Below are 6000 nucleotides of genomic sequence, written 5' to 3'. Positions count from 1 at the left end.
ACGTCATGATGCAAAATGACGTCATTATATTAGCTTTCCTGTCGTTGCACGGTTTACCGTCATACACGTATCGATAAAATTACCGAAATATATTGATTCCACCTCAGGCCTTGGATAAACGATGATGCCGCAAAATATTCCTCAACACCCGATGAAAAAACGCAATATGAATTAGCGGACGCCGGACATACACCGCCCCTGTTCAGAATCTCAAACATCGCTTCAAAGGTCAGAGGCAACAAGTCAAAACTGGAGGGAAACCGTGTTACGGAGAAGATATCCTTGTTATGCGCAGTAATTACGGAAAACTTCGATTGTAAACTTTAATTGTTTATTAAACAATTTCCTTCCCTACCTCCAGACTCCCATCTGACCCCTTCCCTTCCCTCCTCCCACCCCACATCACTCCCCTTCCTCCAGACTCCCATCTGACCCCTTCCCTTCCCTCCTCCCACCCCACATCACTCCCCTTCCTCCAGACTCCCATCTGACCTCTTCCCTTCCCTCCTCCCACCCCACATCACTTCCCTTCCTCCAGACTCCCATCTGACCGCTTCCCTTCCCTACTCCTACCCCACATCACTCCCCTTCCTCCAGACTCCCATCTGACCTCTTCCCTTCCCTCCTCCCACCCCACATCACTTCCCTTCCTCCAGAATCCCATCTGACCCGTTCCCTTCCCTACTCCTACCCCACATCACTCCCCTTCCTCCAGACTCCCATCTGACGCCTTCCCTTCCCTCCTCCCACCCAACATCACTTCCCTTCCTCCAGACTCCCATCTGCCCCTTCCCTTCCCTCCTCCCACCCCACATCACTCCCCTTCCTCCAGACACCCATCTGACCCCTTCCCTTCCTCCTCCCACCCCACATCACTCCCCTTCACCTAGACTCCCATCTGATCCCTTCCCTTCCTTCCTCCCACCCCACATCACTCCCCTTCCTCCAGACTCCCATCTGACCCCTTCCCTTCCCTCCTCCTACCCCACATCACTCCCCTTCCTCCAGACTCCCATCTGACGCCTTCCCTTCCCTCCCCCCACCCCACATCACTTCCCTTCCTCCAGACCCCCATCTGCCCCTTCCCTTCCCTCCTCCCACCCCACATCACTCCCCTTCCTCCAGACACCCATCTGACCCCTTCCCTTCCTCCTCCCACCCCACATCACTCCCCTTCACCTAGACTCCCATCTGATCCCTTCCCTTCCTTCCTCCCACCCCACATCACTCCCCTTCCTCCAGACTCCCATCTGACCCCTTCCCTTCCCTCCTCCCACCCCCCATCACTCCCCTTCACCCACACTCCCACCTGATCCCTTCCCTTCCTTCCTCCCCCCCCACATCACCCCCCTTCCTCCAGGGTCCCCCCTGACCCCCTCCCTTCCCTCCTCCCACCCCACATCACTCCCCTTCCTCCAGACTCCCATCTGACCTCTTCCCTTCCCTCCTCCCACCCCACATCACTTCCCTTCCTCCAGACTCCCATCTGACCGCTTCCCTTCCCTACTCTTACGCCACATCACTCCCCTTCGTCCAGACTCCCATCTGGCCTCTTCCCTTCCCTCCTCCCACCCCACATCACTTCCCTTCCTCCAGAATCCCATCTGACCCGTTCCCTTCCCTACTCCTACCCCACATCACTCCCCTTCCTCCAGACTCCCATCTGACGCCTTCCCTTCCCTCCTCCCACCCCACATCACTTCCCTTCCTCCAGACTCCCATCTGCCCCTTCCCTTCCCTCCTCCCACCCCACATCACTCCCCTTCCTCCAGACACCCATCTGACCCCTTCCCTTCCTCCTCCCACCCCACATCACTCCCCTTCACCTAGACTCCCATCTGATCCCTTCCCTTCCTTCCTCCCACCCCACATCACTCCCCTTCCTCCAGACTCCCATCTGACCCCTTCCCTTCCCTCCTCCTACCCCACATCACTCCCCTTCCTCCAGACTCCCATCTGACGCCTTCCCTTCCCTCCTCCCACCCCACATCACTTCCCTTCCTCCAGACTCCCATCTGCCCCTTCCCTTCCCTCCTCCCACCCCACATCACTCCCCTTCCTCCAGACACCCATCTGTCCCCTTCCCTTCCTCCTCCCATCCCACATCACTCCCCTTCACCTGGACTCCCACCTGACCCCTTCCCTTCCTTCCTCCCACCCCACATCACTCCCCTACCTCCAGACTCCCATCTGACCCCTTCCCTTCCCTCCTCCCACCCCACATCACTCCCCTTCACCCAGACTCCCATCTGATCCCTTCCCTTCCTTCCTCCCACCCCACATCACTCCCCTTCCTCCAGACTCCCATCTGACCCCTTCCCTTCCTTCCTCCCACCCCACATCACTCCACTTCCTCCAGACTCCCATCTGATCCCTTCCCTTCCTTCCTCCCACCCCACATCACTCCCCTTCCTCCAGACTCCCATCTGACCCCTTCCCTTCCCTCCTCCCACCCCACATCACTCCCCTTCACCCAGACTCCCATCTGATCCCTTCCCTTCCTTCCTCCCACCCCACATCACTCCCCTTCACCCAGACTCCCATCTGATCCCTTGCCTTCCTTCCTCCCACCCCACATCACTCCCCTTCCTCCAGACTCCCATCTGACCCCTTCCCTTCCTCCTACCTCCCCACATCAATCCCTTTCACCCAGACACCCATCTGACCCCTTCCCTTCCCTCCTCCTACCCCACATCACTCCGCTTCCTCCAGACTCCCATCTGACCCCTTCCCTTCCCTCCTCCCACCCCACATCACTCCCCTTCCTCCAGACTCCCATCTGACCCCTTCCCTTCCTCCTCCCACCCCACATCACTCCCCTTCACCCAGACTCCCATCTGACCCCTTCCCTTCCTTCCTCCCACCCCACATCACTTCCCTTACTCCAGACTCCCATCTGACCCCTTCCCTTCCTCCTCCCACCCCACATCAATCCCTTTCACCCAGACTCCCATCTGACCCCTTCCCTTCCCTCCTCCTACCCCACATCACTCCCCTTCCTCCAGACTGCCATCTGACCCCTTCCCTTCCCTCCTCCCACCCCACATCACTCCCCTTCCTCCAGACTCCCATCTGACCCCTTCCCTTCCCTCCTCCCCCCCCACACCACCCCCCCTCCTCCAGACTCCCATCTGACCCCTTCCCTTCCCTCCTCCCACCCCACCCCCTTCCTCCAGACTCCCATCTGACCCCTTCCCTTCCCTCCTCCCACCCCACATCACTTCCCTTCCTCCAGACTCCCATCTGACCCCTTCCCTTCCCTACTCCTACCCCACATCAATCCCCTTCACCCAGACTCCCATCTGACCCCTTCCCTTCCCTCCTCCCACCTTTTCCCTTCTGTCATCCCACCCCTCCCCCGTCTCTACCCTCCAATCTCCCATCTCCTCATGTCCTCTTCTGTTAACTCTTATATGAGCCTCGACATTGCATATAAAAACAAGGACAGGTTTGCAGTTTTACGTACATTTGGCTCTGAATTTGTCCTGATCGCGCGAATACTTCCCAAACGATGCACCGCAGCTTGACCTCTCTGACTTCCTCCCTAAAACCAAGTCCATACAAGTGGTGAAAAGTGTGGGGACCAGTACACACCCCCTGACGAACTCCAGTAACAACTGGAAAGAATTGGGAGATCGAAACACCACAACTCACAACACTCAGTACCAGTGTTTTCGTTCAGAAATCAGGTCGATCAGTCTTGGTGACTACCCGATGAAGACCAAGAATCCTCCAGAGGGCATCCCGATTCAATGAATCGAAGGCTTTGCGGAGATCAACAAAGGCTGCACGCAGCGAGAATTGTGCTGAGGACCCCAAAAACAAGGATACGGTCAATCGTTGACCTCTTTGGTGTAATGCCTGACTGTTCCGGGCGCTGGTGCTCAATCAAGAATAATCCGAGCAAAAACCTTGTCCCACACTGAGGGCAGCGTCACCCCTCGGTAGTTGTTGCAATCCTGGCGATCACCCTTCCCTTTCCAGAGAGGGACAACAAGGCCCCTCTTCCAGTCCGTTGGGATGATGCCTGTGTTCCAGGCAGAGCACAGAACTGCATGTAACGACACGAGTGCAGCATTTCCACCAACCTTGAGAAGTTCAGCATGGATGCCACAGATCCCTGGAACTTCACTCCATTTCAACCGGTTCACCACAACCTGCATTTCCAGAAGCGAAGGTGGATCAAAGTTGATTGGAGGGTCAGCAATAGGGATACTGTAGTAACACCCCTGACATCCAACTTAACAGCTGGTGGGTCAGTATGGTACAGCCGCTCAAAGGAACCGGCACAGCACGCCTTCACTTTGGACTCCTCTGTCAAGAGGTCACCACTCTCCACTCTAACTGCGGTACACTGAGGGATGGGCTTGCAGGAACGCAATGCACGAATTCCTCTGTAAGTAGGACGTGAATTACTTGACCACAGGTGATGCTCTCCCTCTTCACAGATTCCTCGCACATAGGCCTCCTTGTTCGCCCTCAGCACACGTACAGTTTTACGCCTCAACTCCCTGAACAGCTCAGCTCTGCCATTCAGCCTGGCCCTGCGACTCTGGTCAATGATGTCCAGTGTCCCTTGGGAGGCACAATTCTTCTTCGCCCTACAGTGAGTTCCAAGACATCCACCGGCAACATCAAGGATGGTGGTCTTGAAGGCATTCCACAACTCTTCAGGACCTCCCAAAGCACCCAGACTCCTCAAATCTCCACTCGGTCTGTTCACAAACTCCTCAGCCACCCTCTAATCCTTGAGCTTGCCAGCATCCAGCTGAGGCTGGGATTGGAGCATTCTCCTGGATTTTAGCTGCAACTTCAGAGTTGCTACAACAAGCCGGTGGTCAGGATGGAGGAACTGAGCACTCTGACAGACCCTGCAATTCTGGAGCATCCTCCAGCAACCATCAACGTGCACATGGTCAATCTCCTTTGCCACACCACCAACGTTAGAATACCAAATCCAGTGATGAGCCTGTAGGTGCTGAAACCATTAACCGGCCAGCCTACGTCCACGATTTCTTACAAAGTTAAGGAACTTAGTGCTATTATGGTTCACAGTTCCAGACCCATGGGGACCAACACACGTCTCATAACCATCCCTATCAGTGCCAGTCGATGCATTGAAATCCCCTCACACTAGAACAGTATCTCACCTGGGGCAGCGATCAACCACAGACTCAAGCGTGGCGCAGAATAGCTCCTTCACAGTAAGATCACACACCTCAGTCGGAGTATGTGGAGAGACCAGGGAAATGACAATCAATGAGTGATGAACCCTCAGTCTCATCATACGCTTGATGATCGGTGTTACCTCAATTATCATGGGAGTCAGCCTTTTGCACACAGCTTCAGCAACTCCTTGGATATGGTAACCATCAGAGCGACCAGACCAGTAGTAGGTGTAACCAACTGCCATGATCTCACCATAATCTGGTCTCCGAACCTCAGAGAGGTTCATCAATTAATCTGACCTGACCTTTGTCAGGTCAGATCAGATTAGATCTGTGATCTGCTTCAGGTACCATGTAAACCTGTACTAAACCTGTTTCACGGTCGGGTTGTAGGTGACTAAACGGTCTCCCACACCAGGTTTCCTCGTGAGGAGGGTACATAATATGGACACCCAGCAGGATTAAAAACAAAACCCGTCAAAGGGCGGAAGAACTCCGTGTGAGCCAACGGCCATCCATATCTGGTGCCTGACTGTGTCTGCGGACGTCCTCCTGCAGTTGGGTTATTTTTTTTTAGGAGGTTGGTGGCAGGATTTGTACTCAGGCCACTGAAAACCCCTTTGTTCTGCAAACCATACGAAAAGCACAAAAAATTCTGAAAACCCACTCCGTGGGAGTACCTCCTGTGCAACTGCCCTTCGCAGGGCAGCTCACCGGATGATGGGATTGGGGCAAAGCCTTCAGGACCCCCAATCTTTGATGATAGGAGGGAAACCACTGGGTAACATTCCCGGGTCATGTTGCAGGAGAGTGTGTCTGGGTTGTGCTGAGG

The sequence above is a fragment of the Eptatretus burgeri genome, chromosome 14 (genome assembly GCF_056783735.1).
Source record: "Eptatretus burgeri isolate ZD-2024b chromosome 14, Ebu_testis_v1, whole genome shotgun sequence".
In the NCBI taxonomy this organism is placed as follows: Eukaryota; Metazoa; Chordata; class Myxini; order Myxiniformes; family Myxinidae; genus Eptatretus; species Eptatretus burgeri.
Note: the sequence above shows the minus strand (reverse complement) of the source record.